We start from the raw sequence: 16,601 nt of genomic DNA, 5'->3' as shown, positions 1-16,601 counted from the left end.
TATTTATGATAGTCACACAGAGAGAGAGAGAGAGAGGGGCAGAGACACAGGCAGAGGGAGAAGCAGGCTCCATGTACTGGGAGCCCGACGTGGGATTCCATCCCGGGTCTCCAGGATCGCGCCCTGGGCCAAAGACAGGCGACAAACTGCTGCGCCACCCAGGGATCCCGATAGTTTTTGGTTTTAGAGGAATTGATCCATTTATTCTAATTCATTAAATTTATGAAGGTAAAGTTCTTTGTAGTATTCCTTTATTACCCTTTTTACTGCCTACATGATCTACCAAGTAATTTCCTCTGTCACTTCTGATTTTAATAACTTGCATTTTCTCTGTTTCATTGTTACTTTTACTACAGGTTTGTTAATTTTATTAACCTTTCCAAAGAACCAGCTCATTGCTTCACTGATTTTTCTCTATTGTTTTCCAAGGTTTAATTTTATTAATTTTTTATTTTATAATTTTCTTCCTTTTGTTTACTTTGGGTACATTTTGCTTTTTTTTAGTTTTTAATAGTAGGAACTTGGATTATTGAATTTGAGGCCTATCATTTTTCTGATATAAGCATTTTGTGTTATCAGGTTTTTTGGCTCTGCTATAACTCCATCCATAACTTCATATATTGTATTTTCATTTTCACTTAGTTCTGTGTTTTGTTTTGTTTTGTTTTTTAGTTCCTTTGAGACTTCTTTGACCCTTGGGCTGTTTAGCAGTACATTATTTAATTTCCAAAAATTGGAGATTTTTTTTGTTCTTACATTACTGATTTCTAGTTTGACTCAATTATAGTCAGAGAACATACTCTGTATTGTTTCAGTTCTTTTAACTTGTGGGGTTTGGTTTATAGTCCAGAATATGGTCTAACTTGATTGTTTCTAGGGAACCTGAAAAAATGTTTATTCCGCTGTTTTCAATGGAGTCTATAAACGTCATTTATATCCTACTGCTTGGTCATATAGTTGAGTTCCTTTGTATCTCTGCTCATTTTCTGTTTAATAGTTCTAGCATATGATGCAAGTGGGATGCTGAAGGGACTGACTGTAAATTTTGGCTGTGTCCATCTCTCTTTTCAGTTCTTAGTTTTTATGTATTTTGAAGCTCTGGTCTTTGGTTCAGTACACATTTAGGATTCCTGTGTCTTCTTGGTGGGTTGACCCTGTTATCATTATGTGAGATTCCATTTTGTTCCTAATAATTCTCATTGATCTGAAGTCTACTTTACCTAATAATGGTATATCTATCTTCGATTTTTCAATTAATGTTTTTAGATCCTTTTAACCTACTTATGTTCTTATATTTGACATGAGTTTCTTATAGACAGCATGTAGTTGGGTTGTGCTTTTATCCATTTGGTTAAGTTCTTTTTTTTTTTTCTATTTTTAGGGGGGTACATTAAAGTAATTCTTGATATGTAAGGGCTCAAATCTACCATTTTTGATCCCCTGTTTCTCAGGGTTCTATTTCTGTTTTCTTGGTTTACTTATGGATTACCTGAATATTTTTTAGAATTTTGTTTTAATTAGAATGTTCTTTACTGTATCTCTTTTTTAACTTTTCTTAGTGGTCGTTATAGGTGTTAAAATGAACATACAGTCTCTTTTCCTCCCTGGCTGCTTGAAGCTCAGCCGCCATCATGAACGACACAGTAACTATCCAGACCAGGAAGCTCATGACCAACTGACCACTTCAGTGGAAACAGATGGTCATTGATGTTCTTCACCCTGGGAAGGCAATAGTACCTAAGACAGAAATTCGGGAAAAACTAGCCAAAATGTACAAGATCACACCAGATGTCATATTTGTATTTGGATTCAGAACCCAATTTGGTAGTGGCAAGACAATTGGCTTTGGCATGATTTATGATTCCTTGGATTACGCAAAGAAAAATGAACCCAAACACAGACTTGGAAGACATGGCCTGTATGAGAAAAACAGCACAAAGAATGCAAAAACAGAATGAAGAAAGTCAGGGGAACTGCAAAGGCCGATGTTGGTGCTGGCAAAAAGAAGTGAGCTGAATATTGGACAACAGGAGTAAAGATTCTGCAGTGGCTTTATCTGTAGTGATTCTGTAGATTTTTCATGAGAAGCTTAATAAACTAAAAACATTAATGTGAAAAAAATAAATAAAATGAACATACATATGTCATCAGAGTCTACTGGTTGGTGTCACCATTTATCACTTCAAGTAAAGTATAGAAAACTCCCTTTCATTTAGGCCATCTTGTTTTTATATTTATATTTAAAATATAATTGTTACAAGTATTTACTCGTACTAAGCACATCAGATGAGATTATAATTTTTGCTTCCATCATCAAATATGATTTTAAAAAATCATAAGGATAGTCTATCATATTTACTCTTTTTTATGGTCTATTCTATTGGCCTTTTTCTAAATGTCTGAGACTTCTTTTATTATTTTCTACTTAGAGAACATAGGTCAGCTGATCTTTAAAGGTAAGTGTATAACAGGGGAAGTTGGGGAGGATGCATGAGGTAGGTGATAGGGATTAAGAAGTGCACTTGTGAAGAGCACTGGGTGATGTATGGAATTGTTGAATCACTATATTTTACACCTGAAACTAATATAATACTGTATATTAACTATACTGGAATTAAACTAAAATGAAATTTAAAATTTTAAAGAAAGGTATGTGTACTACTTTTAAATTTGTCTGAAATTTTTTTATTTCCTATTCATTTCTGAAGGATATTTGCTAAATACAGAATTTGTGGTTAATGGTTCTTTTCTTTCAGCATTTGGAAAATGTTATGTGGCCTCCTTCTGATTTCTATGATGTCAAGTGAGAAATTCACAGTCTCTGGTAGTACCTTCCTATAAGTAGTACATTGTTTCTCTCTGATTTAAGATATTTGGCCTTGACTTTTATTTTTTAAAGTTTAATTATGATATGATTTGGCATGGAATTTTGGGGGGTCTGCTCTATAGGTTCATCTCTTTTATTAAATAGATATAATTGTTACCCATTTGTCACCCTTTTTTTTTCTGTAAATTATTTTCAGCTCTATTCTCTTTCTCTTCTTCTTTCAGTTCTCCAGTAATAGAAGTTTAGATCTTTTGATATTGTTTTATAGGCTCTTAAGTCCATTTTTGTGTCTGTGTGTGTGCGTGTTTTAAAATCTGTTGCTGTTGTTCAGAGAGCTTATTTTCTAAAGTTCACTTTCTACTCTCATGTTCATTTGTTATCCAGCCTATCCAATGAGTTTTAAACTTTTGTGTTTGTATATTTGAATTCTATAATTTCCATTTAGAAATTCCCATGTCTTGTATTTGGTGAGATTTTTAAAGTGTATTTGTAATTGTTTATTGAAGCATTTTTATGATGGCTACTTTTTTTTTTTTTTTAGTTTTTTAAATATTTATTTATTTGAGAGAGAGAGAGAGAGCAAGCATGGGAAGGGGTGGAAGGAAAGCAAGAGGGAAACTTTAGCAGACTTCTTGCTGGGCTCAGAGTCCAATCTGGGGCTTGATCTTATGATCCTGAGACCATGCATGACCTGAGCTAAAACCAAGAGTTGGATACTTAACCAAATGTGACACCCAGGGGCCCTATAATGGCAACTTTAAAATCCTTGTCAGATAATTGTAACATCGGATCCCTCTGTTTGTGACTTTGTTTTTTCATTAGTTTTGATTTTCCTTCATCCTAGTATAAGCAGTGTCTTTTTAGTTGTAATCTGCAAATGGTATATTGTTATTCATTTTATTTAAAGCTTACACCTTAGCAAGTAATCATATTGTGTCAGTTCAGTGTATAAGTCTTGGCCCACTTATGGAGGCTGCAGTTCCAATGATAATTTAGTGCTGAGTTTTTGTAGTGCTATTACGAACTTGTTTCACCTTATGCTGCTGGGAATCCTGTTTGGTCCTTAATGGTGACATCCTTGGGTGTGGAAAGAATGTCCCTGGTCTGATTCTGCTAAGTAAGGGATAGGAGATTTCATTCCTGTGGGACAGAAGGCTTTTCCCTTGGTCCTCTCCCACCCTAGTTGGTGCTATTAGTATAGAATGGAAGGAGTTCCTCAATTACCTGAGCTGCAATTTTTGCCCTTGAGTGTGGACTCAGGTCAAGTCTGGGTGCCTTTTCATTAGTTGAGTGGTTGAATTGGGCAATGCAGAGCTGTTGTGTTGTTATTCAAATTATGGGGTCCCTCATCAATTGCCTTCCTTTTCTTCATCTTTTATTAGAGTTCTCCTTTGACAATCTGGTGTATTATTTACAGATTTTTTTAGTTGTTCTTTGTATAGAGGAGCATGGAGAGATGAATCTAGGTCATTGTTCCCCAAACTGGAAATTCTGTTTTGTTTTAAGATTTTATTTACTTATTCATGAGAGACACAGAGAAAGAGGCAGAGGCAGAGGGAGAAGCAGGCCCTCTAAGGGACTTGATCAGCAGCCTGATGTGGGATCCTGGGACTCTGGGACCATGCCCTGCATCCAAGGCAGATGCTCAACCACTGAGCTGCCCAGGCATCCAGGTTGTTTGTTTGTTTGTTTGTTTGTTTGTTTTAATAAAGAAATGATCAAAGTACTATAATGAGGATTTGAGAGTTATTTTACTTTGGTACTAATATTCCATTGTTTGGATGTATCATAGTTTATTTGTCCTTTTACCTACTAAAGGATCTCTGTTGCATTTCAGTTTTGACAATTATGAATAAAGCTACTATAAACATTTTCAAGTAGGTATTTGTGTGGATATAAATTTTCAGTTCATTTGGAGAAATATCAAGGAGCACAACTGCTGGATTATATGGTAAGAGAATTTATCATAAGAAACTACTAAATTGATTTCTTTTTTAATATTTTATTTATTTATTCATGAGAAACACGGATTGAGAGAGGCAGAGACACAGGCAGAGGGAGAAACATGCTCCATGCAGGGAGCTCGATGTGGGACTAGATCCCGGGTCTCCAGGGTCACGCCCTGGGCCGAAGGTGGTGCTAAGTTTACTCTGAGCCACCCGGGCTGCCCTAAATTGATTTCCAAAGTGACTGCACCATTTTGCATTCCCACTATAATGAATGAGTTCCTGTTGCTCCATATCCTTGCCAGCATTTGGGAGTATCATTTTTTTAGATTTTGGTTATTCTAATGGGTATGTAGTAGTCTCTGTTGTTTCATCTTGCAATTCCCTAATGACATGATTTTGAGCATCTTTTCACATGCTTATTTGCCACTTGTATATATCTTTTTTGGTGGGATATCCACAGAGATATTTGCCCATATTTTAACCATTTTGTCTTTTTTGTTTTTGAGTTTTAAAAGTTCTTTACATATTTTGGATAAAAGTCCTTAAGTGTCTTTTGCAGATATTTCCTCCCAGGCTGTGGCCTGTCTTCACATAAAAGCACTTGACAGTGCTTTTTTGCAGAACAGAAGTTCTTACTTTTAATGAAGTCCAGCTTATTTTTAATTTCATGGTTCATGCCTCTGGTGTTGTATGTTAAAAGTCATTGCTATACCCTGGCTCACTTAGATTTACTTTTCTATTATGAGAATTTTATATTTTTGTACTTTACATTTAGATCTAAAATCTATTTTGAGTTAATCCTCTGTCCATTTTTAAATTGGGTTGCCTTTTTTGTTGCTGAATTGAAAGAGTTCATATCCCTCATCACATGACTTGCAAAATTTTCTTTCGGTCTGTAGGTTCTATTTTCTTGATGTCTTTGAAACATAATTTTAAAAAATTCTGATGATGTCCTATTTATCTTTTTTTTATAGCTTATACTTATGATGTTCTATTTAAGTAACCATTTCCTGACCCAAGGTCACAAAGATTTATTCCTAACAGCTTTAGAACTTTATCTCCTACAATTTGATCTATGATCCATTTACAATTAATTTTTGTTTATAATGTGAGGTAGGGGACCAACTTCATTCTTTTGCAGATGGATATCCAGTTGTCACTTGGATCACTAATCACTTGTCACTAATCAAGTTTTTTTTTTTAAGATTTTTATTTATTTATTCATGACAGACACACACACACACTCACACAGAGTGAGAGAGAGAGAGAGAGAGAGGCTCCATGCAGGGAGCCTGACGTGGGACTCGATCCCAGGTCTACAGGATCACGCCCTGGACTGAAGGCAAGCGCTAAACTGCTGAGCCACCCGGGCTGCCCACTAATCAAGTTTTTTGATCACCATTTTCACTCACTTCTTACAGCTTTTGAGGAAACATTCCCTCTTTTTTGCTATACTTCAGAAATTCTTTTTGAGGGATGCCTGGATGGCTCAGCGATTGAGTGTCTGCCTTTGGCTCAGGGCATGATCCTGGAGTCCCAGGAGTAAGTCTCACATCCAGACTCCCTGCATGGAGCCTGCTGCTCCCTCTGCCTACATCTCTCTGTCTCTGTCTCTGTCTCTGTCTCTCTCTCATGAATAAACACATAAAATCTTTAAAAAAAAAAAAAAAGAAATTCTTTTTCAAAGATTGACAAACTCATTTCTTATTTATCTGAAAATAGCTTTGTTTTGACTTCCTCTTAGGGAGTACTTTCCCCCTTCACTCAAGGCATACCATTACCATTTAGGTTAGTAGTTATTTTCTCTTAGCATTTTGAAGTTATTATTATATCATCTTGCAGCTTCATTTGAGCTATTAAGCCATCCATCAAGCTAATTGCCATTTCTTTGTAATTGATCTTTTTACTTGGGTTGTTTTGAACACCTCTTTGTCTTTATGTACCACAATTTCAGTATAATATACCTGTATTATACTATGTATAGTATGGATTTCTGTTTATTTTCATTTGAGTGTTATCTCTTTTTCATTCTTTGTAGTCTTTCATTATTGTGCCAAGCCATAAGCGGAGTAATTTTTTTTTTTTAATTGTCTCAATCCTCACAACTGCCCTTTTTACACATAAGGATACTGAGACTCAGGGACGCCTGGGTGGCTCAGCAGTTGAGCGTTTGCCTTCAGCTCAGGTTGTGATCCTGGAGTTTGGGGATTGAGTCCCACATGGGGCTCCCTGCATGGAGCCTGCTGCTCCCTCTGCCTACATCTCTACCTCACTCTCTCTCTGTGTCTCTCATGAATAAATAAATCTTTTTTTTTTAATTTTTATTTATTCATGATAGGCACACAATGAGAGAGAGAGAGGCAGAGACACAGGCAGAGGGAGAAGCAGGCTCCATGCACCGGGAGCCCGACGTGGGATTCGATCCCGGATCTCCAGGATCGCGCCCTGGGCCAAAGGCAGGCGCCAAACCGCTGCGCCACCCAGGGATCCCTGAATAAATAAATCTTTAAAAAATTATCAAATTATATCTTTAAAAAAATATTTATCTGGGTCATATATAGTCAACAAATATTTGATAAATTAGTCTACTTGTCTAAAGTAAAATACTGTTTATTTTTATTGTTATTCTATTTCCACATAAGTCAGTTATAGGTGTAATGAAGTACTCTTGTATTTCCTCAAATCAGAAAGCTTTGAATTTAAAGAAGGAAGTTTGTATTTCTTATCTAACAATTTGATTACATATTTTATCATTAATGTTAATATTCCCTGAGGAGAATATTTCAGTCCTTTATATGCAGTCAGCTCTACATTGTCTACTGTGGTAAAATATGCCTTTGTGCTACCTCCTAAATGTATTAGTTGCCATGGCATTGGGGTATAAATGTTCAGGTTTATTTTTTTTTTAATTTTTATTTATTTATTTATGATAGTCAGAGAGAGAGAGGCAGAGACACAGGCAGAGGGAGAAGCAGGCTCCATGCACCGGGAGCCCAATGTGGGATTCGATCCCGGGTCTCCAAGATCACGCCCTGGGCCAAAGGCAGGCACCAAACCACTGCACCACCCAGGGATCCCAACGTTCAGGTTTAATATCAGCCTATGTGTCAGCCTAAGTCCAGTCCAATTCAGTCTTAATTGGATTATCTCGCTTACTTCTCACAATGTTGAGAATAAACTATAGGTTGTATTTTCTTTTATAGATGAGGAATTCTGATTCTTTGAAATTTTGCCAGAGTTTATACAAAGTATAAGTGGCAGAACGACTATTAGAATGTAGGAACTCTGGCTCTAGTATCTGCATTTGTAAACATTTACTGTGGGAATGTATGTAGCTTAACACTACTTTCTACTTTACTTGCATTTAAGTCTATTTTCTGAAGTTTAATCTCCTTTTGTAGATCATCTCCATTAGCAAAAGTTGATAAATTTACTATATATATGTGCATATATTTGTGTGTATATGTGTATGTATGTATCAGATGTGAATGAATATACACACACAAGCACAACTTAATATTAAACATTTGATATTAAAATATTAAGATAGTAGTAGGCTATAGAATAAGATCTATTAAATGAAATCTTGTTTCTAGCTATCATTGCAGTATAATTAAAATAGAAATTTAGATGTCTTTCTAAAAAGTATCTTAAAAAACAGATTTTGCTATTTTCTTCAGAAGATGATTTTAGTATGTAACCATATTTATATCAGAAGTGCTTATGTGTAATCTAAAATTTAAACTAAGAAAATATTTTTGACGTCATTAAGATGGACAATTGTTTGTCCTTTTAAAGCCCTTTAAAGAATAAAAGCAACTTTAATAATTGTGAATTAACCTTGACTAGATATTTTCCAGGTAAGAAACTAATATAGTTCAGGGTTATATGTAGGGTAGTTTTTACTAGTAATTTAGTAATGTGTTTCTTTTTGTCCTTCCTTAGAATTTACATGAGGGGCAATAGTGTCTTCTCTTAACTAAGGTTTATTACCTTGAATATAAGGCAGTTTTCAGGGCCACAGCCAGTGGCAGTAGTGGTGGTGGTGGTGGGCTATAACAAAGAAATGTGCTAGATAAGATGCCCGTAACACCAATGCAAACCCATTTTGTCTTAATAGCATTTATTTAAGGGCAACCAAGCATAGAAATTATACTCACTGCTATGTGGAATACTTTGTGGCAAATCTGGAATCTTTGCTTATGCTTTTATGTAGTTCCATAACAAGGTTATTTTTAAAACAACATACAAAACTGGAATTCCAACATTATTGGATTGACATTTCTAGTTGTAAATTAACACTTCCAGTTGTAAATCTTGAGGAAATTGGCATCAGACTTCAACATATTCTGTTTTCAGTAGGTTAGTGATCTATCATGCTATGGAAAAGAATATTAGTGCTTAAACTTCTTCAAAGCTACATAATTTGATCACTGCTCTCTTGAAAATCTTAACCATCAATTACCAATTAAAATGCCTGTGTCTTTGATTCGTTTATCTCCATCTATTGTTGTGTTAAAGCATTATTATCTTTTACTTGGACACTGTAATGCTTCCATTCTATCCTTCACATTACTGTTAAAGTTTCTACAGTTTAGCTCTAACTCTGTCATGGCCAAATAGAAATGTGTAGAATGATTCCCTGTTGCCCATTGTGTTTCTTTGACCTAACATTTCAGGCTGGTTTTGGTGATTTCATTATCCATCTACTTTTTCAGGTTTATCTCCCATTCTTTTTCTCTTTAAAATTCCCATCATTCATTTCTGGACCTCATAGGTAAGCCAAAATGTTCCCTAAGTAGCTCAACATCAATAGTACTTTTATGATTTTCTTTACACTGCTTTCTTCTTCTGTAGTGGCATTTCCTTGCCTCATGTTCAAAATCTATCAAATATTCTTAGTTCTAATCACTACTCCATGAAGACTTTTTTTTTTAAGATTTTATTTATTTATTCATGAGAGACACACAGAGAGAGAGGCAGAGACATAGGCACAAGGAGAAGCAGGCCCCATCCAGGAAGCCCGATATGGGACTCGATCACGGGACTCCAGGATCACACCGTGAGCCAAAGGCAGGCCTTCAACTGCAGAATCACCCAGGAATCCCTCCATGAAGACTTTCAAACCAAGTTTTACTTTAACTGTTTCTTCTTATAAAACTCATTTTCACTCTTGTAATTCCTTACATATTTGCTATCCCTCTTATTTTTTAAGTTTTTATTTTGGAAAATTTAAGGAATATATAAACAGTATGATATACCCTCATGTACCTATCAGGCAGATATAGAAGTTATCACTGAGTGAAGTAAGTCAATCGGAGAAGGACAAACATTATATGTTCTCATTCATTTGGGGAATATAAATAATAGTGAAAGGGAATATAAGGGAAGGGAAAAGAAATGTGTGGGAAATATCAGAAAGGGAGACAGAACGTAAAGACTGCTAACTCTGGGAAACGAACTAGGGGTGGTAGGAGGGGAGGAGGGCGGGGGGTGGGAGTGAATGGGTGACGGGCACTGGGGGTTATTCTGTATGTTAGTAAATTGAACACCAATAAAAAATAAATTTAAAAAAAAGATATAGAGGTTATCATTATGACATTTTTCTTTTATTCAAATCTTTCTCCAGGTCCAATTTCTAACCAGTTACTGTTAACTCTTTAAAGTAAAATTGGCATACATTAAAATTCATAAATGTTGGCTGTATAGTGTTTGACAATTAAGTGCACACATGAAACTATCTCCACTTTCATAATAATGTTTTTGTCTCTAGAACGTGTCTTATGAGAGCCTTGCCAGTCTTCCTATCCTAAGGCAAGCACTGTTTAATTTTTTCACCATATATTTCTTATAAAAAATTTTTATTCTTCCTATGTAAATGGAATTATGCTTTCTATAACACTACATTTGATTAGCATAATGTTTCTGATCCTTAGCCTTAGTTATTGCTTGTTATTCACATTTTATTTCTAAGTACTGTTGCATTGTATATTTCTATCATTTATTCAGTTAATGAACATTTGGAGTTATTTTCAGTTTTTGCCTATTGTCAGTACAACTGCCATGGATATTTGCATATGTCTTTTTGTGGATACAGTTGATTCTCATTATTTGCAGTATATATGTTCTATAAAGTCACTGTGAATATTGAATAAATTAATACTGAACAATTTCTTCTAAAGGAAATATAAGATTAGGTTCCTGTAAGCCTCTGGTCACCATATTTTTGTCAACTGATTAATAAATAATCTTATTTCATATGTATTTCTGTTTAAGACACCTCATTAAATAAATGTTGATTCATTAACCTATGAATACATGTCCAAAAGCAACATGACTCATGTATAAATGAAGCTTATCTAAAACTCATGTTTTTCCTTAAGGCCTATAGATGTCTTGTACTCATAATACTTGATAGTACTTCAATACTACACTAGGGGGCCATTCTAAAGAGCAGTATTCCCAATAAAAAGTACAACACAAAACAGATGGCACTTAAAGAAACTACAAAAAGGATACTCATTTACAGAACGGAAGTTAAAGCAAGGCAAAATGTTACCTTATGAAACTTCAGATGAGGATGTCAGGCAACTCAAATTTTTCTTTATTCTATGCATGTCCACAAATTATTGTGAAAGCATTGTCAATATTGATTATTGCATTACAGAAGAATTTTAGTGAGTAAGCAAATTCAAAAACATCGATTCTTTTAATAATGAAAATTGTATGTTTTCATTAGTCTTGGATAAATATAAGCATAATTATTGGGTCAAATAGTATCTTGAACTTTTCCCAAAGTATCTGTATGATTTTTAATTCCCAACAGCAATGCATAAAAGTTCCAATTGTTTCATATACTCATAAATATCTGGTATTATCACCACTTAATTTTAACCATTGTGCTGCTTAATATTTACTTGCAAGTAATTTATTAATTATTTGTGTCTTATCTTTCCTCCTTCTCCCAACTGAGAGCTTTTTGATAATAGTATATAATTCTTCTTTGTTTTTGTCGGTCTGATATTTTTGAGCGATACTATAGCCTTACTGTTAAGTGACAAATGTTGTAACCAGTTTGCCTAGAATGAAAGCTCAGCTCTTCCACATGGAAGTTTTGAGACCTTGACAATAAAAATAACATACTAGTAAATGAACTCTTCATAATTAATTGGGTTTCCCAAAAAAACTATTAAGTTTGGAAATCAAGCTTCTTTGGGGTTAAGTAACTTCTCCCAGATCAAATGAGACCTAATAGAACAAGATTTCAAACCCAGGCCTAACTGACTCCAAAGCCTTAATGCTCTTTACTACTATGCAGGATAGTACATTGCCACTGGAATCCCACTCTAAAACCTACTTCATATTATTAAATTTATCATTCTCAATTAAGATGTAAATGAATGGGGGGAGGGGCAACATGGCGGAAGAGTAGGGTCCCCAAATCACCTGTCCCCACCAAATTACCTAGATAACCTTCAAATCATCCTGAAAATCTACGAATTCGGCCTGAGATTTAAAGAGAGAACAACTGGAATGCTACAGTGGGAAGAGTTCGCGCTTCTATCAAGGTAGGAAGACAGGAAAGAAAAGAATTAAAGAAACAAAAGGCATCCAAGGGAGAGGGGCCCTGCGAGGAGCCGGCTAAGGCCGGGGCAAGTGCCCCCAGGACAGGAAAGCTCCGTCCCAGTAAAGCAGGAGCTGCACCAATCTTCCTGGGCGGAAAAGCACTGGCAGGGAGTTAGAGCAGGACCCCAGGAAGGGCGGGGATGCCCTCAGGCTCCCAGGGACACTAACAGACACCTGCCCCCGGGGAGAGTGCGCTGAGCTCCCTAAAGGGCTGCAGCCCGCGCACCCATTGACCCGGGAGCAGCTCAGAGGGGCATGGGCGGAGGCTACGCGGACGGGGCTGCACGGCTCCAGGAGCACCTCGGGGGCGGGGCTCGGGCCGCAGCTCCGCAGAGAGGGGGCTGCACCACCGGGAGCACAGGGCGCGAGGGACACAGCCCAGGATCCAGCCTTCCCCCGGGAAAGGCAGAGGCCAGGAGGGCCCAGGACAGCAAGAACGCTCCTGCCCCGAGCTGAGCAGATCAGCGGCCCCGCCCCCGGAGCATCCAGGCCCCTGCAGACGGAGAGCTCCGTAGTTACGGCGGGAGCTGAATCCAGGGCTCCAGAGCTGGCCGCCGCCACTGTGGTTGTTCCTCCTGGGGCCTCACGGGGTAAACAACCCCCACTGAGCTCGGCACCAGGCAGGGGCAGAGCAGCTCCCCCAAGTGCTAACACCTGAAAATCAGCACAACAGGCTCTTCCCCCAGAAGACCAGCTAGACGGACAAGTTCCAGGGGAAGTATACAGAATCAGAAGATACTCCCCCTGTGTGGTTTTTTGTTTTTTTGTTTTGTTTTGTTTTTTTTTTGCTTTTTGATTTCGGTTTGCTTCCCCCACCCTTTTTTTCCTATCTTTCTTTTTCTTTCTCTTTATCTTTTTTTTTCTTTTTTTCTTCCTTTTTTCTTTTTTCTTTTTCTCTTTTCTTTCCTTCTTTCTCTCCTCTCTTTTTCTCTTTTTCCCAATACAACTTGATTTTGGCCACTCTGCACTGAGCAAAACGACTAGAAGGAAAACCTCACCTCAAAAGAAAGAATCAGAAACAGTCCTCTCTCCCACAGAGTTACAAAATCTGGATTACAATTCAATGTCAGAAAGCCAATTCAGAAGCACTATTATACAGCTACTGGTGGCTCTAGAAAAAAGCATAAAGGACTCAAGAGACTTCATGACTGCAGAAGTTAGATCCAATCAGGCAGAAATTAAAAATCAATTGAATGAGATGCAATCCAAACTAGAAGTCCTAACGACGAGGGTTAACGAGGTGGAAGAACGAGTGAGTGACATAGAAGACAAGTTGATGGCAAAGAGGGAAACTGAGGAAAAAAGAGACAATTAAAAGAACATGAAGATAGATTAAGGGAAATAAACAACAGCCTGAGGAAGAAAAACCTACGTTTAATTGGGGTTACCGAGGGCACCAAAAGGGACAGAGGTCCAGAATATGTATTTGAACAAATCATAGCAGGAAATAGATCCCCCCCAAAAATCAATAAAAACTGTTCAACACCTCGACATTTAATAGTTAAGCTTGCAAATTCCAAAGATAAAGAGAAGATACTTAAAGCAGCAAGAGACAAGAAATCCCTAATTTTATAGGGAGGAGTATTAGGGTAACAGCAGACCTCTCCACAGAGACCTGGCAGGCCAGAAAGGGCTGTCAGGATATACTCAGGGTCCTAAATGAGAAAAACATGCAACCAAGAATACTTTATCCAGCAAGGCTCTCATTCAGAATGGAAGGAGAGATAAAGAGCTTCCAAGACAGACAGGAACTGAAAGAATATGTGACCTCCAAACCAGCTCTGCAAGAAATTTTAAGGGGGACTCTTAAAATTCCCCTTTAAGAAGAAGTCCAGTCGAACAATCCAGAAAAACAAGGACTGAATAGATATCATGATGACACTAAACTCATATCTTTCAATAGTAACTCTGAACGTGAATGGGCTTAATGACCCCATCAAAAGGCGCAGGGTTTCAGACTGGATAAAAAAGCAGGACCCATCTATTTGCTGTCTACAAGAGACTCACTTTAGACAGAAGGACACCTACAGCCTGAAAATAAAAGGTTGGAGAACCATTTACCATTCAAATGGTCCTCAAAAGAAAGCAGGGGTAGCCATCCTTATATCAGATAAACTAAAATTTACCCCAAAGACTGTAGTGAGAGATGAAGAGGGACACTATATCATACTTAAAGGATCTATCCAACAAGAGGACTTAACAATCCTCAATATATATGCCCCGAATGTGGGAGCTGCCAAATATATCAATCAATTAATAACCAAAGTTAAGATATACTCAGATAATAATACACTTATACTTGGTGACTTCAATCTAGCGCTTTCTACACTCAATAGGTCTTCTAAACACAACATCTCCAAATAAGCGAGAGTTTTAAATGATACACTGGACCAGATGGATTTCACAGATATCTACAGAACTTTACATCCAAACTCAACTGAATACACATTCTTCTCAAGTGCACATGGAACTTTCTCCAGAATAGACCACATACTGGGTCATAAATCGGGTCTGAACCGATACCAAAAAATTGGGATCGTCTCCTGCATATTCTCAGACCACAATGCCTTGAAATTAGAACTAAATCACAAGAAGTTTTGAAGGACTTCAAACACGTGGAGTTTAAGGACCATCCTGCTAAAAGATGAAAGGGTCAACCAGGAAATTAAGGAAGAATTAAAAAGATTCATGGAAACTAATGAGAACGAAGATACAACCGTTCAAAATCTTTGGGATGCAGCAAAAGCAGTCCTGAGGGGGAAATACATTGCAATACAAGCATCGTTTCAAAAACTGGAAAGAACTCAAATACAAAAGCTAACCTTACACCTAAAGGAGCTAGAGAAAAAACAGCAAATAGATCCTACACCCAGCAGAAGAAGAGAGTTAATAAAGATTCGAGCAGAACTCAACGAAATCGAGACCAGAAGAACTGTGGAACAGATCAACAGAACCAGGAGTTGGTTCTTTGAAAGAATTAATAAGATAGATAAACCATTAGCCAGCCTTATTAAAAAGAAGAGAGAGAAGACTCAAATTAATAAAATCATGAATGAGAAAGGAGAGATCACTACCAACACCAAGGAAATACAAACGATTTTAAAAACATATTATGAACAGCTATACGCCAATAAATTAGGCAATCTAGAAGAAATGGACGCATTTCTGGAAAGCCACAAACTACCAAAACTGGAACAGGAAGAAATAGAAAACCTGAACAGGCCAATAACCAGGGAAGAAATTGAAGCAGTCAACAAAAACCTCCCAAGACACAAGAGTCCAGGGTCAGATGGCTTCCCAGGGGAATTCTATCAAATGTTTAAATAAGAAACCATACTTATTCTACTAAAGCTGTTTGGAAAGAGAGAAAGAGATGGAGTACTTCCAAATTCGTTCTATGAGGCCAGCATCACCTTAATTCCAAAACCAGACAAAGACCCCACCAAAAAGGAGAATTATAGACCAATATCCCTGATGAACATGGATGCAAAAATTCTCAACAAGATACTAGCCAATAGGATCCAACAATACATTAAGAAAATTACTCACCATGACCAAGTAGGATTTATTCCCGGAACACAAGGCTGGTTCAACACTCGTAAAACAATCAATGTGATTCATCATATCAGCAAGAGAAAAACCAGAACCATATGATCGTCTATTTAGATGCAGAGAAAGCATTTGACAAAATACAGCAACCATTCCTGATCAAAACTCTTCAGAGTCTAGGGATAGAGGGAACATTCCTCAACATCTTAAAAGCCATCTACGAAAAGCCCACAGCAAATATCATTCTCAGTGGGGAAGCACTGGGAGCCTTTCCCCTAAGATCAGGAACAAGACAGGGATGTCCACTCTCACCACTGCTATTCAACATAGTACTGGAAGTCCTCGCCTCAGCAATCAGACAACAAAAAGACATTAAAGGCATTCAAATTGGCAAAGAAGAAGTCAAACTCTCCCTCTTAGCCAATGACATGATACTCTACATAGAAAACCCAAAAGCCTCAACCCCAAGATTGCTAGAACTCCTACAGCAATTTGGTAGCGTGGCAGGATACAAAAATCAATGCCCAGAAATCAGTGGCATTTCTATACACTAACAATGAGACTGAAGAAAGAAATTAAGGAGTCAATCCCATTTACAATTGCACCCAAAAGCATAAGATACCTAGGAATAAACCTAACCAAAGAGGTAA

The 16,601-nt window shown here is 37.1% G+C and overlaps 1 protein-coding gene and 1 pseudogene across 14 annotated transcripts in view; one reads left to right on the top strand and one right to left on the bottom strand.

Annotated features, from left to right (window-relative positions):
* GPHN (gephyrin) overlaps nt 1–16,601 on the bottom strand; it is a 634,768-nt gene that overhangs the window by 510,385 nt on the left and 107,782 nt on the right. The window lies entirely within an intron of this gene.
* LOC125755585 (40S ribosomal protein S24-like) lies at nt 1,632–2,011 on the top strand (annotated as a pseudogene).

Source organism: Canis lupus, chromosome 8 (assembly GCF_003254725.2).
Source record: "Canis lupus dingo isolate Sandy chromosome 8, ASM325472v2, whole genome shotgun sequence".
NCBI classification, from domain to species: Eukaryota; Metazoa; Chordata; class Mammalia; order Carnivora; family Canidae; genus Canis; species Canis lupus.
The sequence above is the reverse complement of the archived record's forward strand: the minus strand, read 5'-3'. Positions and strand labels throughout refer to the sequence as shown.